The following is a 26,324-nucleotide window of genomic DNA, read 5'->3' as shown; positions in this document are numbered from 1 at the left end:
CCCGCTCTTCCACTGGGTGGTTTCACAGCTCATGGCTAAGAAGCAACTGTGACCGCTTTGCCTTCTGGAAAACAAAACTGACACCCTGATTTCCAGAGGGTCACAACCAATACACAGCATGCTATTTCAGGCTGAGTGTAGACGACCATGTTGCTTGAAGTACACACATCAAATGCTGAGCATGCATGCAGAGTTTGCTGTTGTCAGGGAATCAGAAGTTCAACAAAGCCAACCTGATCTCTTGCATAAAATTAGAAACAAAACCCTATTAAAAAAACTCCCTTGTCTCCTTAATTGCTTTGAAGCAGTTGCTTCAGAGGCTTTCTTCCCTGCTGTGCATCAGCTAAATAAGAGATACTTTTAGGTCCTTCATCTCTTCTTGTTTATTTTAACAACTGAAAGAGTTTATGCAACGTTTGGAACACAGAGCAGGTGCTCACTTAAGTGTCCATTTCCATCAATAATGAGGAGTAGAGTTGAGATGCGAGCCCAATTTGGCTTTTCTCTTAGATTTGTTCTCCTGTTTATTCTATATCTATCTTGTTAGGTCTCCTAACTCAACCCCATACCCACCCTAAATAGAGGAAGAGGGCAAGGCTAGTTGTAAAGTACTGATTCTAGGATGAAGCATAGAAACATAGGAGATGTTCTCAGGGAGGATGAAGCATAGAAACACAGATGATGTTCTCAGGGAGGATGAAGCATAGAAATACAGGCGATGCTCTCAGGGATGAAACCAAGGTGAGTTACCATGCAGCACAGATCACCTTAATAGGAAATTCCTATCCCCTCACCCTCTTTCTGTGCTGCTGTGGCCAAGAGATCCCCTCATTTGGGACTAGATGACTGGGAGGCACAAATCAGTGTAAGGTCATTCCACAAGTTTATCTTTTTGCATGATTTTGTGTACTGTTCAGCCTGAATGTAAATGAGAATTTTGAAATTCTATGTACAACTGATCACAGGAGAGAAAACTGATTTTGGATGATAGAAGAATGAGAGGAAAGTTGGCGGGGGGGTGCACTGGGAGGAATTGGGAGATTGGGATTGACGCATATACACTATGGCTGCTGTGTATAAAATGGATAACTAATGAAAACATACTGTATAGCACAGGGAACTCTGCTTAATGCACTGTGGTGACCTGAATGGGAAGGAAGTCCAAAAGGGAGGGGATATTTGTATATATATGGCTGACTCATTTTGCTGTACAGTAGAAATTAACACAATATTGTAAAGCAGGTATACTCCAATAAAAATTAGTTCAAAAAAAAAGAATGAGGGAGAGAGATCAGTAATCAAGTTAGAGATCTGTCATTTGCATCTCTTGCCAGGAATTGAGAAGAACCAACTTGGAAGCCTGTCTCTAAAAGGCTATGCTGTTAGGAGCAGTTACTTGCTCCTCTGACCTTCTAGAAAGTCACTGAACATAGAAAGTCACTGAACATATGCTCCTTCATGTGTCAGGACCCACAGAAACCCAGGAAGGAGTCACAGAATTTAGCCAGTGGACCGCAAACAAGTGTATTTTCCACTGCCTTAGTTATTTCAATGAGTTTCCATGATAAAGTTTAAGCGAACCCTCACCCGCTGCAGTGGAAGTGTGGCGTCTTAACAACTGGACCGCCAGGGAAGTCCAAGAAAATATATATTTTTAATCATATGAGAACTAAGATCATGCAGAAAAGCACTGTGATTCTTACTGACACTGCAGCTACTGGTGACCCAGCCTCAAATCATTTGTAAACCCAACTCCTTATATTAGAACTTCTATCAGTTAAAATCACGTTAGAGAGGGAAGAAAGTCTTTGCTATTAAATTTGATATTTAATGTTTCTTAAAGGGACAATAAATGAAAGCACCCTTAATAACATACTGTGATTTGACAACTTAGTAGAGTAATGTGCATTCCTGTGAAACTTCAGGCCGAGATTCTCTACAAGTTCATTATCATTTAGAATTAACTGATTCTAGAGCAGGGATTTGTGAGCTAAGTCCTGAGAACCATTCATCTTGTCGCTTTTTCTGTGATGGCCCATAAGCTTTTTTTAAAAAAATATTTATTTACTTGGCTGTGCCAGGTCCTAGTTGCAGCATGCGGTATCTGTAGTTGCGGCATGTGTACTCTTAGTTGCGGCATGTGAGATCTAGTTCCCTGACCAGGGATGGAACCGAGGCCCCCTGCATTGGGAGCGTGGAGCCTTAGCCACTGGACCACCAGGGAAGTCCTATTTTTTTTAATTTTAAATGGTTGAAAAGAAATCAAAAGCAGAATAATATTCTGTGCCATGTGAAAATTACCTAAAATTCAAAGTCAGTGTCCATAAATAAAGTTTTACTGAAATAAAGTCACTTTTTAATTTAACTTTTTTTAACAATATTGTCTATGGTGCTTCCAGGCTACACTGGCAGAGCTGAGTAGTTATAATAGAGACCATATGGCCCTCAAAGCCTGAAATATTTATTATCTGGCCCTTTATAGAAAACACTTGCCAATTCTTGCTCCAAATCATTAGTGCCCTTTTTTCCTCTGGGAATTTATTGAGCAAATATCCCACTGACAATCATGGTGGCCTAATGTGCAACTTATCCCCACAGTCGAGTATAGGGTTAGGGAAGGGGCATGAGAATATCTCTGAGGTGGGGAAAAAAGCATTTAAGCCAACATTTATTTACTCTAGCAGTGAGAAGTAACTTACACCTTATTAATAATTAACTTTCTGATGGACGTTGCACTAGGTGGCCTGCAGTCATGTGTCAGGATGCTCAACAGCCTTACCTGATACTTGGCATTGTTGGTTCATTTACAATGAATGAGAAGGTGACTACTTTATAACAAATCTTGTGTTAATGTAAGAGTATTCTGGAAACAAATGTTTGGAAATATTCCAATCACTATGTAATCTTATTGCCAAAATTTACATGTGCATAACCTCATAAGAATTTACACATCTACACACTTCCACAACTTGGAAACATAATTTTAAAATATTTGTAATAATCTTGTAAATATAGAGTTCCAGTGGGTTTTGGACTTATTTTATAATACTGAAATGGGTCATTATTCAGTTACTTTGCAAATAAAACTGATTCAGAGATGACAGAAATTTACTACATTTGATCAAAACCTTTGCATTACTGGTCAATGAAACTGAAAAATTAACATCATGATTCAGTAGGCGCACTTAGCAATATACCTTTATCTAGTTTGTTATATGTACCTTTAGGTAATATTTTTCAACTATGATAGCCAATAAAGTCAAGTATCAAAATGAAAAACACAGAGAGGAAGATCTTCAAATTGGTAATCCAAGATTATTTAAAATAATACGTATTTAATCACATCACAGTTACTAAAACAATTAAAGGAAAAATGATTAATTTCTATTAATATTTGAGAAGATATTATTAATGACAACTTTATATCATTTTTAAAAACTTTATTTTTTTATATTGAACATAAAATGTTAATTCACTAGAACCTGTATCTTACTTTTATACTTATTTGTAAATATGTGCTCAAAAAACTTTTAAATAGGGTATCAAAAATTATGGGGGCTTCCCTGGTGGCACAGTGGTTGAGAATCTGCCTGCTAATGCAGGGGACATGGGTTCGAGCCCTGGTCTGGGAGGATCCCACATGCCGCAGAGCAACTAGGCCCGTGAGCCACAACTACTGAGCTTGCGCCTCTGGAGCCTGTGCTCCGCAACATGAGAGGCCGCGATGGTGAGAGAGGCCCGTGCACCGCGATGAAAAGTGGCCCCCGCTTGCCACAGCTAGAGAAAGCCCTTGCACAGAAACGAAGACCCAACACAGCAAAAATAAATAAATATCCTTCTTTAAAAAAAAAAAATATGAAGACCACTGCTCTAATTCATAGAAAAGAATAATAACAATACGGCATCTATCATTGAATACCTATGTATATTAGACTATTTCTTGTATACAACATCTAATTTGAAGTCAATTCTTCCATAGAGGCATCATTATCCCCATTTTACTGATGAGAATCAGAGAATTTATCTTGACCAAGGTCACCAGCTCATAACTATAGAGTCTGGATTCAAATCTAGATTATCTGGATCCCAATCTAGGATTTTCCACAAAAAAGAGGGGAGAAACAAAACAGAAGAAAACCAAAAAAACAACTCTGTCAATTAAAAGCCTTTTTCTTTTAATTTTCATTTACAGATGAGGTGAAAATGTACCTTTTTAGATACACTTAGGTATCCTGAAACATTGAGAAAATTATTTGTGATTAGTAAGTTCAAAGATATCTGTAATGTTATACTCACAGGCATCCCCTACGCCATCAGCACACCAAGTAAAAGTGGTCTAGAACTACCCCATCCCCAAGCTAACCACTGTTTTTAATGGTATATTGACGTTTACAAAAGGTTACAGTTCAGCTAATACAGAAGTCTCCCTTAGCCTCGGGGGATACGTTCCAAGACCCCCCGTGGATGCCTGAAATCACAAATAGTACTGAACCCTATATATACTGTGCTTTTTCCTATATGTACTGTATATATATGTGATAAAGTTTAATTTATAAATTAGGCACAGTAAGATTAACAACAACTAATGATAAAATACAACAATTATAACAATATACTGTTATAAAGATGTGAATGTGGCCTCTTTCACACACACACAATATCTTATCATACAAATTTAATGCCTTTTGCATCCTAACTAAGCACTGTGTTGTAACTTTTGCAGTTTGAGGTATGACAGCAAAACTACCACGAATTTCTTTTTCCTTCTTCACAGTTTCATGGACAGAACATTCGTTCTCACCATGAATCTTAGCAACGTCAGCATATGGTTTTCTTTCCTTACTAAGTCACCACCATTTCACTTAAAAGCAGCACTTAATGGCTTCTCTTTGGCATATCTGAATTGCCAGCATCACTGCTCTTGTGCTTTGGGGTCATTATTAAGTAAAATGAACAAAAGCACTGCAATTTTAAACGAATGAATTGTTTATTTCTGAAATTTTCCATTTAATATTTTCAGATCACGGTTGACCAAGGGTAACTGAAACCACATACAGCAAAAATTTGGATGAGGGACTACTGCAGTGGTAACCCTCAGATATTCCTTAACCAAACCAAGAAAATAGGAGAAAATAATTATCAGCTGAGAAAAAAAAAAAAATACAAAGTTACCTTCTCGTTCACTTTTGATCAGGGATATAAATAGGGCCAGGGATTTTAAAGTCACAAACAACTGTTTGTGAAACTCACCGAACAGTCAACTCTGCTGGAAACAAATTGGTTGTGGAAACAAATTCATGGGTGGCAATAAAGTAGTTTGGCTAGCATGAAGTTTCTTGCATGATCCTACAGCATAACCGACTTTCAAAAAATGATGTGTGGATGAATAGAAAATAACCTGAGACCTGAAGAGGCACCCTTCCAAATACCTATAAGACTTCTATCTTAGCACCTGTGTGAAAATTATTTAGCAAGCAAAACAAGCCTTCATTGAAAGTTATGATCTTTAATGATCGAGGTCAATCTAATTTAGGGAGATATTCAGTAACTATTTATCATGTTAGCATAATCTAATTACATCTATTGCTAAGCTGGTATATTAGAAAAATTCTGTCATCCATTTCAAATAGGCCCTGAACTCAGACTCTTGCATAATCTATCAGTGTTGTTATTAAAGGAAAACTTGATTCTACAGAGTTTGCTTTTCTAACCTGGCATTACAGTTATTTTGCGTCAGTACTATTGTTCTGAGGAACTCTGTCTTACTCTGCTGCTCTTCCCTTGCCTTCTTTTCTTATCCTGCTGAGAAAGCAAACAAGCCTCTAGGCACGCTGGTCTTGCCCTTAGCTCAGTAAAAAAAACAAATCCTTAGAGGAAAATAAACAGTCCAAGTGTCTGCAATTATAAGCTTGCTTTTCTACCAAATGTTATAAAAGTTACCACACTATGAGTATGTTCTATAATTCTAGCAGAGAAGAGTTTCTTCTGCTTTGTGAAGTTTTAGAAGTACTTGTTTACTTAAAACAAACAAACAAATAGAATTACAGTCAGTGAACATTCATGTATTTCCATCACAGAATCACCAAGGTAGAAATTTCTGGAAGAATACAGGGAGTCAAAAATTTAGCTACAGAAGATGTCAAAGAGACATAGAAATGGGGAATAAACACATGAGAAGATGCTTAATATTATTAGTCATTAGAGACATGCAATTAAAAACCTACTGAGATGCCACCTTACTCTTATCAGAATAATAGAAAAGACAGATAATAAGCGTTGACGAGGATCTGGAGAAACCGGAATCATCATACAACGCTCATGGGATTGCAAAGTGGTGCAATCACTTTTGAAAGTAGTTTGGTAGTTTCTAAAAAGTTAAACATAGATTTACCATATGACCCAAAACTCCATTCCTGGATATCTACCCAAGAGAAAGCATATGTCCACACAAAGACTTCTAGGTAGATGATTACAGAAGCTTTATTCACAACAGCCCCAAAGTGGAAACAACCCAAATGTCCATCAACTAGTAAAAGGATAATCAAAATGTAGTATATCCACACAATAGAACATTGTTCATCAGCAAAAGAAATAAAATGTGGATACATACAACCCAAAATGAATAAACCTCAAAAACACAATGCTAAGTGAAAGAAGTCAGACACAGAAGACCACATATGCCTTAACTCCATTTATATGAAATGTCCAGAAAAGGCAAATATATAAGATAGAAAGTAGATTAGTAGGTGCTGGGGTCTGGGGATGGGAATAAGGATCAATGGCAAATTCCCAAACTACCTTTATAATAGAAACTGTATCTCATTCAGCAAAAACCAAATATCTATGGTTTGCCTAAAAGTAAAATTCTATTCAATTGTCACCATTTGCCGCTGTAATCTCCTGGAAATGCCAATACTTTATAGCATCAAATCTTCATCTCAAGGACCATTTCTAAACTTTTTGGGATACTTTGTGTAATTTTGGTTCAAAGAATATGTTCAAATTTCCTATAAATTTTTGTATCTTTCCTCTGGATCCTTTCTGTCTCCTAATGACCATCCCCAGACATTATGCTACTTTGGAAGAAAGTAGACTGTACTTTTTCCATAGCAAGTACTCAGAAAAAGTAGGCCAGATGGGTGTCACCGAGATGACAGATAGGAAGATCCTGAACTCACCTCCTCCCTCAGGCACACACCAAAATTACAACTATTTAAAGAGAAACTATCTATGAGAACAACCTGAAAACCAGCAGAAAAAATTTTCCACAAGATACAAAGAAGGAACCACAGGACAGGTAGGAGTGGAAACAGTGTATAGTCAAGACCACACTCCTGGGTAGACAACCCACAAATGGGAGGAAATCACAATTGCAGAGGTTCTCCCCAAGGAGCAAGGAGTCCAGGCCCCACATTGGGCTCCCCAAGCTGGGGGTCCTGCACTGGGAAGATGAGCTCCCAGAACACCTGGCTCTGAAAGTCAGTGTGGCTTGTGTACAAGAGAGCTGGAGGGCTGTAGGAAAGAGAGACTCTGCTATTAAAGGATACATGTAAAACCTCATACCCTCTCAGTCCAGAGTAGAGGGAATATTTTGAAAGAAGCCTAGGTCAGACCTATTTGCTGATTTTGGAGAGCCTTTTAGAAAGGTAAGAAGCAATTGGGACTCCTTCTGGGGACACAGAGGCTGGCAGCAGCCATTTTGGGGAGTCTGTTCTACCACGAGGACATTAGTGTTCGCAAGAGCCATTCTGGAGTCTTCCCTCTAGCCTATTAGTGCTGGGGCTTACCTTCCCGCCACTGGGCTGGCACCAGCCCCAGGCCCTCCCAGACCCAGCAGCCAGCTGCCCTGGACATGGACCTCTCTACCAAAAAGCCAACACCAGTCTGGGGTACCCCCAGGCCCTGCAAGCAGCCACCCGGGACTCAGCCTTGCCCACTAGTGGGCTGGCACTGGCCCTGGGAGCCCCTGGACTGCACAGCCGACTGCCCTGGGACTCAGCCCTAACCACCAGCAGGCAAGAAGGCACCACACAAAGCAGGGCCTGGCAGCCAACTGGGCTGAGGGCCAGCTCTGCATGCCAGCATGCCCACAATAGTCAGCTCCTCCACAATGGAAGGTCCCATGCAGCTCACACAAAGGGCATCCATAGAGCATATAGCTATGGTGACCAAAGAGGAGTGTGCTGCTGGGACCCACAGGATGTCTCCTATAGAAGGATACCTCTCCAAGACAGGGAAATGTAACTGACCTATCTTATACACAGAAATAAACACAGAGAATTAGGCAAAATGAGGAGACAGAGGAATATGTTCTAAACAAACAAACAGGACAAAATCCCAGAAGAACTAAATGAAGTGGAGATGAGCCACGTACCTGATAGAGTTCAAGGTAATGATTACAAAGATGCCAAATGAACTTGGGAGAAGAATGGATGAACCCAGTAAGTTTAACTAAAAGTCAGAAAATATAAAGAAGCAAAGAGGTGACAAATACAATAACTAAAACTAAAAATACACTAGATGGAATCAACAGTAGATTAGATGATACAGAGGAACAGATCAGTAAACTGGAAGATGGAGTAGTGAAAATCACCCAAGCTGAACAGAAAAAAGAAATTTAAAAAATGAGAATAATTTAAAAGACCACTGAAACAACATCAAGTGTACTAAAATTGGCATTATAGGGATCCCAGAAGGAGAGGAGAAAGAGAAAGGGAGAGAACTTATTTGGATAAATAATAGCTGAAAAGTTTCCTAACCTGGGAAAGGAAGTAGGCATCCAGGTCCAGGAAGCACAGAGTCCCAAAGAAGATGAACCCAAAGAAGTCCACACCAAAATACATTATAATAATTTAATAATAAATGGCAAAATTAAAGATAAAGAGAGTCTTAAAAGCAAAAAGAGAAAATCAACTAGTTACCTATAAGGGAACTCCCATAAGACTTTCAGCTGACTTTTCAGCAGAAACTTTGCAGTCCAGAAGGAGTGGCACAATATATTTAAACCTATGAAAGGAAAAAACCTACAACCAAGAACACTCTACCTGGCAAGGCTAACATTCATATTTGAAGGAGAGGTAATCAATAAGGACACTGCATAATGATAAAGGGAACAGTCCAAAAAGAGGATATAATAATTGTAAATATATATTCACCCAACATAGGAGCACCTAAATACATAAAGCTGATATTAATAAACATAAGGGGAGAAATTGACAGTAACACAATAGCAGGGGACTTTAACACCCCATTTACATCAATGGACAGATCAACCAGACAGGTAATCAATAAGGAAACACAGGCCTTAAAGGAACCCTCCTACACTGCTGGTTGGAATGTAAATTGGTGCCACCACTATGGAAAACAGTATGCAAATAATGTTAAAAATTAAAAATAGAACTATCATATGATCCAGCAATTCCACTTCTGGGTATTTTTCTGAAGAAAACAAAAATACTAATTCAAAAAGATATAAGCACCACTATATTCACTGCAGCATTATTTATAATAGCCAACATATGGAAGCAACTTGTGTCCAACAACGGAAGAATAGATAAAGAAGATGTGATATATACATATATATATATAATGGAATATTACTCAGCCATAAAAAAGAATGAAATCTTGCCATTTGCGAAACATGTATGGATACCTGGAGGGTATTATGCTAAGTGGAATAAGTCAGACAGAAAAAGACAAATATTGTATGACTTCACTTATATACGGAATCTATAAAATAAAACTCTCAAACATAATAAAACAGAAAGAGTCATACATACATAAAACAAACTGGTGGTTGCCAGAGGGGATGGGTTGCGGGGATGAGTGAAATAGGTGAGGGAGAATAAGAGGTACAAACTTCCAGTTACAAAATAAATGAGTCAGGGGATATGATGTACAGCACAGGGAATATGGTAAATATTTCCCTATGGTAAATTTCCCTATGGTAAATATTTAATAACTTTGTATGGTGACAGATGGCAACTAGACTTATTGTGGTAATCATTTTGTAAAGTATAAAAATATTGAATCACTATGTTACATATAATATTCTAAGACAATTATACTTCAGTAGAAAAAGGTAACTATGTGAGATAATAGATGTGTTAATGAGCTTAATTATTTCACAATGTATACATACATCAAATCATCAAGTTGCACACCTTAAATACATACAATAAAAAAAAGTAGGTCAAAAGGTAAAAACCTGTAAGAATTTTCCTGAGTTTTTCTGGATTGTTACTATGCTACTATTAACTTGCACTAAAGATGTCAGATTCAGTAGTATTATTTGTATTAAAGGACTTTGCATTGTTCTTATTCTTTCCATCTCTTAAATAAAAAACACATAAATAACTTACAGTTGTATAGAGTTTAAAAATACTCAGTGCTTTCCCTTGGATGATCTCATTTGCTCCCTACAACTTTGGAGGTACAAGGAAATAAGGATATACAATTGAACCTGACAAATTTTGATTCCCAAATAACCGTTCAGAAACATATCCATTATGCAAAGTGAGACAGACTCCACCAAGGAATGAGATGTGTCTTCAAGGTATAATACCAAATACTACCTAATTATTTACTAGTTCATACCTAATATACATAAGAAAGGCAGGAAACATATAAACTCAAGTCAAGGATAGTTTTAGTTAAAACATTTGTTTTCAAGTAAGCGAGAATTTTTATTTGCTTTTTTAATTTATTTTTAATTTTTTTGGTCCTCAACTCCATCTTTCTATATCTTCTCTGCCTGGGGATGCACTCCTCGGCCTTTCCTTTAACAGGAAATTAATACTCTCATTCTTCCTCTGTCCTTGCCCCTATTAAAAGCCACTTTCAGAGAAAAATGTGACAAACCATTCCATCCATGTTTAAGAAAGCAATGCCTTAATGAGACAAAAGACTGCTCTTAGAAATCATATCTCTATGAATGATGGAGGTTGGATTGGGGAGAGGGAGGAATATTGCTAGCACCACTGAAACAACTATGTGGAGATGATTACATGTTCTTAAAAAGGCAGCCCTACCATCACCATGGAGCAGGTTGGCCAGTTCCTCTATGTTCATTTACGAAAATCATGATCAGAAGCCAATGCCTTTGCTCATAGAGCACATGGGGGCTATCTAAGCATGGCTGGATCATGAGAAGTTGAAATAAGCAACAGAGCTGTCTAATACACAATAACGTAGAACTTTTAAAATACTTCTAATGGCCTCCTCAGTCACCACTGACTATTGAGCTTTCCTCAATGGATGTATCGTCCTGTTTTCTACAAAACAATTAGAGTAATTAAGAAAACAACCATCACAATTAGATCTTTAGAATCCCTGAATATGTCCCCTAAGAAATGGAAGTAATTACAGATTCAGTTACTCCTTTTCAGTGGGAATAGCTTAGGCCTTTTGTAAATGCACGGCAATTATCTGTTCAGTTTAGAATCTCTTAGAAAGCCTTTGTAACCATTTCAGGATTTTATGCAAATTGTTCTTTGATTTTCCTTCTGGAATGCAAGTTCCCTGAAGCCAGATATACTGTCTCATGCAACTTTATAAACCGAATACTAGTAAGCACCTAAAAGTGGCTCATTCCATATGTTTCATGATTGAATAAATACATGAATAAACATAGAAGCCATCTAGGCACAATCCTAAAATAGTAATCAGTATGTGCTTACTATCAATGGTGAGAAATGAGAGAGACCTTTCTTATAATTGGAGTTCCTTGAATGTTCTTTAAACAGTTTCATTATTTCTTTTCTATAATTGAGGTTTTATTTTTTCTTTAGAAAATCATATTCAATCAGAAGTTTCATATATAATTAATATAATGGAAAGAATTAGATCTTAAAGACAGGAGTCCTATTTCAACTCTGCATCTACGTAAAGGTAAGTTACTGAATTTATCTGGGCCATTGTTTCTTTACACAGATAAGCTATATATTTTGCTTCTGAAGGGTATCAGAATATGGAACTTCAAAGTATGCCTCTTTGGCATATAGAGTATTTTGAGCTAAAGGCCACTGAGGTCGGCAGACACAGGAAAAGTTCTAAAAACAGGGCACAAGTTTTCTTTTTGTAAAGGAAACCTGCACAAGAAATCTTACTAAACAACTCTTCATTACCATGCTTCTCCTGGTCACTTTCTCATAACTTGCCTCCCTCACACAGAAGTCCCAAACCCCTTGTCTTTTGGCTAAAGATGGTATATGAGCCCAAGTTCTAACCATCCCTTTGGGTTATTCATCACTGGGTACTTCCATAGGTACATAGGTACTACCATAGGTACATATTAACAAACATATTCTGTTTGTTTTTCTCTTGCTAATTTAGAGGACCCCAACTGAAGAGCCTATGATAGGTAGAGGAAAATATATATTTTTTCCTCCCCTGTAGTTCTTTGATTCTACTTATGTTTGTTTACTTTGTTATTACAGAAAACAAATAGTAAGCATTTGAATAAATCTGGCAAACTTAAATGTGTGGCTTAAAACATAAATGTTTGGTCTGTTTCTCAATGGCATAGGGTCACTACCTAGCCCTTTGAGGATAGGGCTTTGTGGTTCTATGTAGTTTCTCCAGAAAATGTTAATACAGTATCCAACATATGGTTTGGGAGATTAGTTTTCACCCTTATTTTTCAGGTGAGATAACAGATTTGGAATAAAACTATGCCTGGTCTAAGGTATTCAAGTAGTTAGTGGCTGAACTAGGAAAAATAGACCAATCTCTACCACTCTAGAATTTAAGAAGAGAAAATGTTCTCAAATTCTGCTTAAATAATTTCAATTGTTTTCCTATAAATGATATGAAAATTTTTTTATCATATAGGAAAACTGTTTCACTGAATTGAACTATTTACACCCATATTTTCCCTAAACAAGGGTTCCTTGTGTTTTTGAAAACTGTGCCTCATATATTATATGATTGGCAAGGACAGAGTACTTGATGTGTGGCCTCCTTGACATTTCCATGTATTTTCGTCACCAGCAATTAATGGCCAACTCCTGGCATCTCAAAAGTAGTCAATGGGAAAATCTTTGCTTATACTGGCCCTGTATATCTTTTAAAATTAAGGTGAATGTTCTGGGTTCTCTCAGTGTTCCTAAAGCTTTATTTCTAACCAACAGACAAATGCAGACAAATCTCGCCACTTCTGACTCCCCTCTGCTTTGTCATGGCTCCTCTTCAGTCTTGCTCCTGGCTCGATGGCACTTCCTCTCTAGGTAGCTTGTGACTGGCTTCATCCCACCGGTTGTACATTTGGCCCACAGGGCACATGATGCATTCTTGTCTCACTGAACTCCGAAAGGGGGGTGTTGACTACATGCTGGAGTCCCTTCACTTTGAAGCCAGTCAGGGAGACTCCAGGCTGCTGTGAATTGGTCCTGTCCTCTCTAGCTCCAGCAGTCATGGGTCAGGCTCTCTGATTCATTCTCGTGAAGTTCTCCCATAATGGTGGGATGGTTAGAGGTAGACAGAATATGCTAACAACTCCACAAATAAATCTTTCCCATTGGTCTCTTAAACTTCTCCAGGAATTTTTAGGCTTCTCTTACGTCACCCAATGTAGGTAACTGAGCCAGAGCTGCACTTGGCTTTAGAATGTGGGGGTACTTGACCCCTTAGTCAAGTTCACAGCCTTGGAGCCAGTGCTAAAAACTCCAAGACAACAGAAGTCACCTAATTTATGATCCTTTCCCTGAACATGAAAAAAATCCTAATAACACTAGGATTTAACATAAACATTATCAGATTTATTCTCTGTGTAAAGTACTACTTCACTGTCCTCACAGGTTTTCACAATCATGAAAGAGAATAATGAGACTCTCCACCCCCTAAATTTGTTCTTAAATAGATTACTCACAAGAACACTGGTTCTGATGAATTTGGCCTCAGAAGAAAATTTAATACACCTTGAATTTTTATTTTGTGGATTTGACCATCCTAAAAGGTACTTTATTTCAATGATACAAGCATTCTTCTTTTAACTAAGGAGCATTGCTTTTTCCCTCTTTCGCCATTTCTAAAGCCCCCTCCAAGTAACACAAATCCATAGAAATGATTCTTATATTGATGATTACCACACTCTTTTCTCTACAAACATCACATCATCCTTGACACATTTTGTCATTCCCACTTCATCTCAGCAGCTCATTTTTCTCCCCTAGTGCACAGAAAAGACTCGTTTGAAGGTGGAAGTGGTTTCCTTTACCTGTTTCTGAACTCTGTAGGGCCCTTAGGAGGATCGATATTTGTTTTTATGTTATCAATATCTTGAAGATGCTGTGGGATGTAAACATGTGAAAAAGGCCTCAGCTAAAATAAGGAAAAGCACTTACTCTTTAGGATGAGATGGTCCAAATAAAAATAAAGTTTCAAATTATCTCTCGGTAACTGAGACTAACACGAGGCAGATGGCAGCCATGGAAAGAGGCTTAAGATTTGCTCTCAGTCTCAAGCATGAAGGAAGACAGATGACCCAAGGACACGGAAAATAAATGATCTGAAATTTGGGAGGGAGAACGCCAAAATAATTATGTGTAATATAAGCCTGAAGGGAGCTTCAGGGAGAAAAAAAAGTAGTCCATTATATTAAACATTGCAAAGAGTCTAGTATCTAAAAAATTAGAGTGCACATTGGACATATTAATATGGAGATCATTGGTGGACCTATCTCAAAGACTTCCTCTAGAGTAATAAAGAAAATTTTCAATGCCTCATAATCAAATGGGAAACAAGAGGGTAGAGACCAACCCTAAACTGTTATTTTGAAGTTGGAATGAGAAATGAGAAATGGAAGAAGCAATAGGATAGAAGCTGGAGGAATCTGCAGCATCAGGAGATTTTGTTTATACACTGGGAGCTTAATCAATTATGTTTTATCACATATGTCTGTAATCAATTTGCTGACATTATTTTACAAGCTTTTGGAAGCAAAACTCATGAATGTCCTATGTATACAAGTAGTGTATAGATGGCATATAACCCTGTCCAGAGGATGACTTGAAGTGGCATATAATTAGCACATTCTGACCATTGCTGGGGAATACAAATAACAAGTGCAGCTTCCTTTTGTTTCTAATCCAGGGAATAAAGAGCACCTGATCTCTTTCTTCAAATCAAAACTAATCAAGTGAGGAACACCTGGCCTTTCTAAAATATGATAGCCAACATATTTTGGGGAAAGATTCTTGGACCTGCACTCTCAGAGAAAAGGACTGAAAGAAGAACTAACTAGATAATTTCACAGTGAGGTTTGGAGTTTACTGTTTAACTCTAGCCAGCTGGGGCTTTGATGTTTATTAGGTCTGGACGAAGACAGAAATTCAGTAACACACTCCGGGACATTCTAAAACTTCAGTTAATTAGATTTTAATAAACAAGGTCATCTCTTTGGCAAGTTTACTTTGGAATTTAGAGGGTAAATCATTTACAATGTAGTCCAACTTACACAAATTAAGAGGCATATAAATCGTCCCCACAGAAGAAAGGCAATAAAAATCCTTCACTGTTAATCGAGCGATAGCGAATACTGTCAAAGAAAAGAGTGGCCTGAACTTGTAGGGCTATGCAAGTCTTGAACAGTGCAGAACTCAACTTAGTGGCAGTTTTATAGAGAGAATAAAGCATATGAGTGTCTTGTTCGTGTGGATTTATTTTGCTCTAAGAGGATCCAGGAGGGGAAATCGCCACATTCTTCTGATAGGGAGGGTATCCAGTTTGCAAATAATCTGAAAATGGAAAAGTGATACAAACAAATCTGTGGAGGGTTAGCCATTTTATGTCCTTGGAGTGCACATGATTTTGATGACCGATTTTAACCTTACTTAGAGGTTACATCAGTCTGCTTAACTGCCAAAACAAGGCATCACAGATTGGGTAGCCTAAACATTTATTTATTTTCTCACAGTCCTGGAGGCTGGAAGTCTAAGATCACAGTGCCAGAAGGGTTGTCTGGTGAGGCCTCCCTCCTTGCTTGCAGACAGCCATCTACTCACTATGTCCCCACATGGCCTTTCTTCTGTTACACACAGAGACAGTGAGCTAGCTCTGGTGTCTCTTCCTCTTCTCACAAGGACACTCATCCTATTGGACTAGGGCTCCACCATTATGACCCCAGTTAACCTTCATTACCTCCTTAAAGACCTTATCTCCAACAACAGCCACGTTGGGGGTTAGGGCATTAACATATGAATATTGGGAGGAGGTGACATAGTTCACAGTTAAGTCTATACAGTTGTATACAATTTTCCATGTTGAGTTTTGGAAACATTAATTCTGGGAGATGATAACGGGCTTTCTGGAAAGAAAAAAGATATTTGGTCTCTCAAGTGTGGGAAATGCTGTATATGTTCTATATTTCACTCTTGGAGATGCAAAATACCGATTAGTAAAATAAAGACCATGACATTCCCTACATTGAGTAAAACCTATTTAACTTTGCTTAACCCAGAATCCTGGAAAATGGACTTTTTCCCTAGCACACATATCAGTATCCTGAGAAAAAACATTCTGCATTGTACTAGTCTGTGAAGCATGGTTTTTGGCATTCTGTGGCTTCTCAAATACAGCTTAAATGTCAAATCATTTACAGAGCTTTCAGATGAGACTGAGATAGAAAAGTAGAGAGCACTGGTGTATACTTAACATCTTAATTATAGATGCTATGTTCGCCCTTGTGTGTACTTGTTCCCACCATACAAAGATAATGTGTCTTGATCAATTAATATAGAACAACTCCTGGGCTTCTGTAATAAAGCCCACTAAATTAGTATTCCTTCCATGGGAAAAAAATAAGAAGCTACTCGACCCAGATGTCCATCAACAGAGGAAAGAAATAAAATTGTGATATACTCACATAATGGAATAAAGCACAGTGATGGAATAAAATGAACCATGGCTCCACACAAAAACCTCGTCAGTATTAAAAAAAAAAATCACTGATGCGAAAAATCAAACACAAAAGAGTACATGCTGAACAATTCCATTTATATGATGGCCAAGAACAGACAAAAATACCCTAGGAGAATAGAAGTCAGAGTTACCCTTGTGGAGATTGTTGACGAGGGGGCTAAGAAGCCAACCACACTCTACTGAATAAATCTTGATCTGTTTAATTATTTTGAGTACACCAACATATGAAATGATTGAGCTGTACATTTAATATTTGTACACTTCACTCTATAAAAGTTACAGCTCAAGAGGGAAAAAGCATGGTGGCTCATTATTGCTTTCTAGGACAAAGATGAAATTCCCAATCCTGGCCCTTTCGCAATATGACCCTAAGTTACCATTCCAACATTCCATGTGCTCCAGGGGTCCAGGCATATAGAATATAATGTAATATCCACTCCCTGCTCCCTGGACATCTGAACCATTTATTATTCAATGTTGCTGTTGACTTTCACGCTTTCCTCTATTTGTACAGGCTGTCCTGTTTTCCTGAGTTGTCTTCCCCTTCTTCCTGCCTATTGAAATTCCACTCATTCTTGTCCAGTTGTTTCTTCTGTAAAGCCTCCCCTGACGTCTCCAAAATGAATTCTTTTTTTTTTTTTTCGGTGCGCGGGCCTCTCACTGTTGTGGCCTCTCCCATTGCAGTGCACAGGCTCCGGACGCACAGGCTCAGCGGCCATGGCTCACGGGCCCAGCTGCTCCGCGGCACGTGGGATCTTCCCAGACCGGGGCACGAACCTGCGTCCCCTGCATCGGCAGGCGGACTCTCAACCAGTGCGCCACCAGGGAAGCCCCAAAATGAATTCTTGTTCTTCATCTGGGTTCCCACAGCCATCTATCCCTAGCGACAATGTACTTACAGCTGACACAGATTAGGAATTTTCTGGGACTTGCCTGCTTTCAAATATTTATCTGTCTCCATAGTACATTGCTACTATGTATTCTCACTTTTGTCTTATTTTTCTCACTTTTGTTTTGCAGCATGTGGCCAACAAAAATATAATTCTAGTGATACAGTAAGTTTTATAATTCCTTATCCTCCTCCTTAGCCAGTGTGACCTTATTTCCTTGAATAAAGATTCTCTCTTACTCATTTTTGTAGCCACAAGACTTGACCTTGATAATGAAGTGGCAATCATCTCTGTATTATAAGTACATTTCACCTTTCTAGAAGCAGACAATTTGCATTGTGAATTAAACACGGTATATTTTACTGTCACATTTTTGTTGCTGTAATTAAGTGATCAGAAGGCAAGATTTTTGATTATATCGTTTACAATAGTCATCTTTTTCCTGGGCAGGTTGGGATTCTGTTTAAGAAACGGGGGGCTGGTGTCAAACTGTGCTCAATTTTCAGGTCTTCCTTCCACAATGGGCAGCTTGTCTGTCTCAACTTCCTCATCTGTTAAAAATTTTTCTGGGTGGAAGTTAAATGAGTTAACTGACTATAAATTACTTAGCATTGTGCCTAGCACTAAGTAAGCATTCAATAAATATTAGTTTATACCATATGAAATTGCCAATATTCAACTGTTTCACATAAAAATGGCAGTTTCATATGATATAATGTAAACTATTATCAAAATCACCATTATCACTTCCCTTTACAATGCTGTCCATCAAAGGGCTCATAATCAGTTTCTTTTTAATATTTAGTATGATTGGTACACAAATTCAACATGTGTATAAAGTAGGCTAGGCTCATGTGTATAAAGTAGGCTAGCATGTATAAAGCGTGCTGTAGGCTCATGCTTTTTCTCCCAGTTAGTGAAGGATGCCCTGCTATAGACAGAAAGGGAACCAAACAGTCTCCAACTCTTCCTCTGAGAAGAGTTACCTCCTGTACAGTTTCATCAGCTTCAAACTTAATGACCAGAGCACATAAACTAACATTCTCACTCAAGTGCACATATTCTAATTAGATCCAAATATAAATTTCTTTAAACACTGTATCTACAAAATGACTTGAAAAAGGACTCATGAAGTTACTTAAAACTTTCAGGGAGAATTTGCTTCCTTATTCATTCAACAAATATTAATTGAGAGTCCACTAGGTTCCCGCCATTGGTCTGGTGGGAATGCAAAAATTAATGAGTCCTAACTCCAATCTTCAAGAAGCATATGGCTTACTAGGCTATTCATGTCTTATTTATTTTTCCACAATTAAATAATTAAATTAATACAATGTTCCTCCACACTGGCACATCAGGGATCTCTTTTGTTTCTGTTTCTTTTTACCAATTTTCTGTTGCCTTCCTCTATTTTTTCTTTCTTAGCATTCCATTCTACAGTTTTTTAAGAACAAAGTTCACCCCTTTTGAATAATTTTAATCTCCTAATTTAATTCTTTTAATTAAGTCTATATTCATTTAAATAGTTATAAGCATTCTTAAGGGAATCACATTACTTAATTATAATTAGATAATGAGTATTCGATTACTGAGCTTCTAAAATAAAATTTATAATGCCAGGGACTGAAAAGCACGATATCTAGAATCTTTTATTATGGAATTACCAATGAGAATAATCTATTGGGAATAACTAACTTGTTCAAGCTGGTTAAAGCAAGTGCATGTGAAAGTAAATGTTTTAATATTACCTGATAGAAATAGCCTCCCCTTTATTTAATGTCTTTTTTCTGGAAGACTGTAGAACGCATTACTCATAATGCCATTCCTGGACACAAAGACCCTCTGAGACGTTAGACAATGGTACAGTTCACAGACTCCAATGTTTAAAATGTAAACCAGCAGCGTGGGATGGAGAACTCCCTTCTCTATGAGAATCTTTTCATCATCTTGTGCATTGATGCTTTGTGTATTTGTTAAATGACCACAGCAGCTCATTTCAAATGGGTAAACAAGAGGTACCACTCACTGTGACTTCTCCAGGAAATATCAAATATTCTTGGTCTAGAAAGTAAAACAGATCTAAAAGAAGTACAACTATTTAGAAGGAATCAGAAGAGATATCAAGAAATGGATTTTTCATTTCCGTATTCTGGGGATAAAAGAGAGACAAAATGTTGAGGTTAGCTGGAAAGATAAGTGCAGTACAGGGAATACAAATCATTGCTAGACAGGAAATATAACCTTTCAAGGAGCCAAGTAGGAGATATCTGATGTAAATAAGCTAGGTCTGAGAAGGAGACCGAAGTGTATAGAATCGAAAGATACTTGATTCAGCAGGCTTTTTACAAAAGGGGGATACAATGGACTTCTATAATCTATGTGCAGTTACCTCCTTGAATATAATTTGTGTCTTTAGTTAACATCACCAACTATGTTTTTGTTGCACTAAAGAATTACCTGCATGAAGGTTGCTACTTATAACCATGATCTGTAAGAAAGAACAGAAAGGCTTATTTCTAGGGCTTCAAAAATAAGAAAGAAAGATCCTAAGATACTTGGATATGGCATTTTTGGCAGAGACAGTGCCCCTGAGCATCCCAGGGCAGGAGAGTCTAACCCACCACTGCCCACTCTCTTCTGATCCCAGCATGCTGGGCTCATCCTGTTTTTAACATTCTTGGAATAGGAAATAATATTCCAGTTGATGCTGGTCAAGCATTGCTGCATATTATCATCACTATTATACAATCTTCTTTTTCCTTGTCCATCTGGAATATTCTTATATTTTGCAGGCTAATTTCTGGCAATCCAAGTTTAGATATCTATTTTAATCGAATACAGCTTTAATAACATCAGTACTGGGAGCCAGGACCACCTTAGTGGTTAATCATTGCTATGCATTGCGTTTCTTTGCCATTTGCTGCTTTAGATCCTGCCTGTAGTGTGCCAGTGGTGGCATAAAGCTCCTTTGTATAACCCTGGCTTGTCCTACTCATTCATCAGTTCTAGATGCTGACTTATGCAGTCTAGCAGGTAATTCATCTGCTTCTCCCAGCCCTCAATAAACACTGGTTATTATTTTTCCTTGTACATGCAGGAAGTATAGTGTCCAAAAGGACCTCAATTAAGAGCCTAAACTATAATCACTTCATGATCCCAATGGTTTTGCTGGGCTTGTGGGAATGGTGGGCCAAGGGGTGGCTTGTTAAGCCGGTATTTGCATGAAGTGGTCAGCAGCCTTCTGAGTCTAAAGGAAGAAGAGAGCTGAAGGGCTAAAGCTTGGCCCTAAATAGTGGACCAGGCTTGGGGCAAAAAAGGAATTTTGAATAGAATGAGATGACACTCCAATGGTGCAAGTTACTGCTAAGAAGGATGCAATAAAAACTGATATAGGTGGCCTTCCTCCGTTGGAGTGATGGTAAGTGCCTGGGCTGGACACTGTGGCCTGAGCGTTGGACACCCCACAACTGTCCTAGGAAAGTCCAAGAGACATTCAAGCCGCAGCTGGAACAAGAGCAAAGGGCACTGGCAAATGCCACAAGGCAGGTGGAAAGCATACGTTTGTCGTCCCGCTTGAGCCAAGCATTGGGAACTCTGAAATAGCTGAAGGGAATCCACTTGTGGCTTAAGGTTCCAAGATCGTTAATTCAGAGGTAACTGGAGAAATGCAATTTGTTATATCATTATTAAGCTGATGTGGCATGGGGAAATAAAGCCCAATGGCCAAAGAGGAGAATGACAGGTCTTTAAACACTTGATTTCTACCTGAGTTTTCAGAATCCAGTTTAATAAAAACTAGTGTTTTTGTATAGAGTTATGTTCAGTGTGGAATTTCGACATGATATGGTAGCATTGTCTGGGACCTTGCTAGAAATGCAGATTTGCAGGCTCCACCCAAACCTACTGCAAAAAACCCCCTGCATTTGGCAATAGTCCCAGGTGATTCATACGCACAAGACTTTAGGGAACAGGAGACAAACTGATGGCTTCAGAGTTAATCTGGCCAACAGACAAAAATAGCAATTTCACCCTCTCTCTTTATTAACAATATATGCCTGACTCCTGTAGGCAACTGAGCTTTAGTTATGGTAGTATAATTTAGTTCACAACATTTGGAATTTGTATGATAATATTTTAATGAAATTATGTAATATTTTATATCTGTAATAGTCTAGTAAGATTTCTGGCCCCAGGTTTGTCAATCAACCTATAAAAGGAATTCCACTCCCATGAAGAAAGAAAGTCAATGTACCCATTCTCCTCTTAGTTACTTTCAATCAAAAGGAAATGAATGGATCATAATCATCTGGAGACCTTGATGGTGCTTGATGACCTAAAGATCTGTGAATAGGTGTGAGATATTTGAAGTCTCTGATTTCAGATCACAGTGATTCTGATACCACTCCTCCTCTCCAATCTTTAAAAAATACATAAATAAAACCAAAATAGCATCTAGAGAAAGTAATTTGTATTTCCAAAATTAAGCAATACTTGCTGCCTAATATTTACATAGATATCCATTTTTTTTGGATTATTATAATCAATTAGTTATACTAAATAATGAAAACAACACATTTCAGACACAGGAATGAACTTCCAGATAATCTAATTCAAACCACTCATTATACAGATAAGGAAACTAAGACCAGAAAGGTGAAGAAACTTTGCTTAAGATCATAGCATTTATTAACATTTCTTCTTTTTATCTCTTTATATATCAATTTTATTCTGTTTAATATGTATACAACCCAATGTTTATGGCATTTTAAACTTTGATTTTAGTAAGACAACTCTACTGATAATTCCAGAATTGCCAAAGCTTAACTTCTCAGTTACCTGAAACTGTACACATAATAATCATTGCAATTTTGGACAATGACCTAGGAACATCATATTTCTTTGACCATCTCACTTCTCTCTTTCTTTCTTTGACCATCATCTTTCTCAGGATTGCTTTGGCTATTGGGGGTCTTCTGTGCTTCCATATGTGTTTTAGGGTTATTCTGTCTATTTCTGTGAAAAATGCCAATGACTTTCTTGGCATCAGCTTATTCAGAGAGATTCAAATCAGGATTAAGTATAAATAGGACTTACTCGTAAGGGACAGTATAAGGAGTGGTGTCTTCATAGGGTATAGGGGCTACTCTCCGGTCTCTAAGTAGTCAATTCAAGTACAATAACACAAGCAATATTGGATGGGTGTTGGTGCCACTCTGGCTTAGAAGCCCCATGATGCACAGGAGCGAATATCTCTTACCACAGACCCACAGGCACAGCTCTCATGGGTCTGAGCAGGGGGTGTGCAATTACAAGAATGCTGCAGACTCAGGGAAGCCTCCAAACTATTTCACTCACAATCCTCCCAAACCAGATGCAGCTTACCCATCAGGGCCATTTTTTTTAGCATATAGAATGTGTCTAGAAACCCAGCTGACATTCTACCTTTCTCAGATTTCCGAGAGACTAGAGTTAGACAGTTAAACCACAAATCATTTTTCCATAGAGAAGGAAAGAGAAGTTTTTTTGGTCTTTGTGTTTTTAAACCATTACATGTCTACACTGGTACGTCACCTGCAGACACACCTGAAGAAGGAGGACTCGTTCCACTGGGTATCAAGACCTGACAGAGCTGAGGTAATCAGTAAGAATGTTCCAGGAAAAGAAAACAATTAGAATCATGGAACAGTATAAAAAAAGAGAGCTCGGAAGCAGACCTACACATTTCTGGATTGTTTGTGTTCCCCCCAAATACATATATTGAACTTCTAATCTCCAGTGTGATGGTATTAGGAGGTGGAGCCTTTGGAGATGATTAGGTCCCAAGGGTGGAGCCCTCATGAATGGGATTAATACTCTTATAAAAGATACCCCTATGGAACTCCCTTGCCTTTTCTGCCCTGTGAAGATATAGCAAAAAGACCGCTGTCTATGAAACAGGCAGTGGATCCTCACCAGACACTAAATCTGTCAGCAACTTGATCTAGGACTTCAAAGTCTCCAGAACTGTGAAAAATAAATTTCTACTGCTATAAACCACTCAGTCTATGGGATTCTGTTAAAGCAACCTGAACAGACTAAGACAGACACTAACTACAATAAAAAATATAGCGCTCTATTAAAATCAAGAATTACAAGATGCTATTAAAAGATACCATGAAAAGAGTAAAAAGAAAGCCACAAAGTGAGAGAAGAAATTGGCAACACACATAACTGAAAAAGGGTGCATACCTAATATACACAAACAATTCCTACAGATTAATGAGAAGAAAGATAAACAATTCATTGGAAAAGTGAGAAAGAGACTGTATCACTTTTGGAAATCCAAAAGACCCATAAACCTATGAAAAGTTGCTCAATCTCATTAGCATCAGGGAAATGAACATTAAAACCTTGATTAGAGAGGCTTCCCTGGTGGCGCAGTGGTTGAGAATCTGCCTGCCAATGCAGGGGACACGGGTTTGATCCCTGGTCCAGGAAGACCCCACAGGCTGCAGAGCCACTAAGCTGGTGCACCACAACTACTGAGCCTGCGCTCTAGAGCCTGTGAGCCACAACTATTGAGCTCACCTGTCACAACTACTGAAGCCCGTGCACCTAGAGAGCCCATGCTCAACAACAAAGAGAAGCCACCGCAATGAGAAGCCCGCGCACTGCAATGAAGAGTAGCCCCCACTCACTGCAATGAGAGAAAGCCCAAGCGCAGCAACGAAGACCCAACGCAGCCAAAAACAACAACAACAACAACAACAACAAACCTCGATTAGATGCCATTACACAACTACCAGAATTGCTAAAAATATTTTTTTAAATTGACATTACCCTGTGATGGTACGTGGAACAGCAAACTTTAAGTCACTTGTGCAGACATGTAAATTGATAAAACTGCTTTAAAGGCTTTTGCATTATCTACTAAAGCTGAGGATTTACACAGTCTTTGATCCAGCAATTCTACTTTTAGATAGAATAGATCCAAGAAAAAACATGCTCGTGTGCATCTGTAGATATGAACAAGAATGTTCATGGCATGATCTGACCAACTCAAAATTGGAAACAACCCTAGTACCCATCAACAGTTTAAACTGTGGCATATTTATACCATGGAACATTATGACAATGAAATCAACTACGGCTATGTACCATGACATGAATGAATCTGACAAATTTAACAGTGAGCAAAAGCAATACAGGCAGAAAATTCAGGCAGGATTTCACTTCTATAAAGTAAAGAAACTTGGAAACCAAATTTATGGTATTAGAAGTCAGAATAGCAGATACTTGAAGGAAGGAGGGAGCAGTAGTGGTTCAGAAAAAACCTGAGGGGAACTTCCAGGCTGCCGGTAATATTCCATTTTGTGTTTCCATTTGTGTGATGGTTTCATGAGTAAGTGCTGTTGGATAAATCACTGAGTTATGCCATGTTTGATCTTGTGTACTTTTCTAGATGTCTTACATATTATAATGGAAAGGCTTTGCAAAAATACATTAATAACAGATAGTATGGGACAGATGGAGGTTAGGGGTGAGAGAAAAGCTTTCACTGTATGTGGTTCTATATTTTTTTGGTTCTTGAAACAAGTAAATATGTTAATTATTTTTAAAAAGAAATCTGATTTTTGACAAAGATGAAAAAATAGAAGATAAACTAAAATCTCACAGGAGAGCCCTGTGGTCCATGGTCATTACAGGGCCTTGGTATAAGAAAGTGTATTAGTTTACTAGGGCATCCATAACAAAAGACCACTGATGGGGTGGCTCTAACAATAGAAACTTATTTTTTCACAATTCTGGAGGTTAAAAGTCCAAGATAAAAGTGTTAGCAGATTTGGTTTCCTCTGAGGTCTCTCTCCTTGACTTGCAGAAGACCGCCTTCTCACTGTGTCCTTACGTGGTGGTCTTTCCTCTGTGTCCTAATGTCCTCTTCTTATAAGGGCACCAGTCAGATTGTGTAAGGACCCACCCTAACAGCCTCATTTTAACTTAATCACCTCTTTAAAGATCCTATCTCCAAGTACAGTCACACCTGGAGGTACTGAAGGGTTAGGCCTTCAAGGCATGAATCAGTGGTGGGGGGCAGGGGGTGCAATTCAGCTCATCACAAGAAAGGATGTCTGCATGTGCTTCAGCTTGGGCACATTAGCCTTTGGGCAAGGCAAAGGCTCAGCCCCATTTGGTTCTCCTAATGGGCTTCTTAAACTAGCAAGATTTCATTCTAGTCTCTGCTGCCAACTCTATCCAGATTTAGGAAAAATCTGAGGAGACGTACTTTCCTTTGGATGTTTCCAGAATTTCTATTATGTGTCATAGCCCATTTAAACACAACTCAAAAGAAAACAGATTCTCTGATGTGTTCTGCTTATCTCATTGAGGGCTATTCTTTTTTTCCCCCTGCCAGAGAAATAATCCTCTTGAGATACTCTCCAAGAGTCTTTTGGAAAATGTTATAAACAATATACCACATGAATACTCATGTATTTTGTGCTTTTTTTTTTTTTTTTTTTTTTTTTTTTTTTTGCGGGC

The 26,324-nt window shown here is 38.2% G+C and overlaps 1 protein-coding gene across 1 annotated transcript in view; it reads right to left on the bottom strand.

Annotated features, from left to right (window-relative positions):
• Window positions 1–26,324, bottom strand: part of LOC103075697 (contactin-associated protein-like 2) — a gene marked incomplete at its 3' end in the record, with an annotated part of 1,289,195 nt that overhangs the window by 254,419 nt on the left and 1,008,452 nt on the right. The window lies entirely within an intron of this gene.

The sequence above is a fragment of the Lipotes vexillifer genome, unplaced genomic scaffold, assembly GCF_000442215.2.
Source record: "Lipotes vexillifer unplaced genomic scaffold, Lipotes_vexillifer_v1.1 scaffold940, whole genome shotgun sequence".
Taxonomy (NCBI): domain Eukaryota; kingdom Metazoa; phylum Chordata; class Mammalia; order Artiodactyla; family Lipotidae; genus Lipotes; species Lipotes vexillifer.
This window is presented reverse-complemented; position numbering and strand designations above follow the sequence as displayed.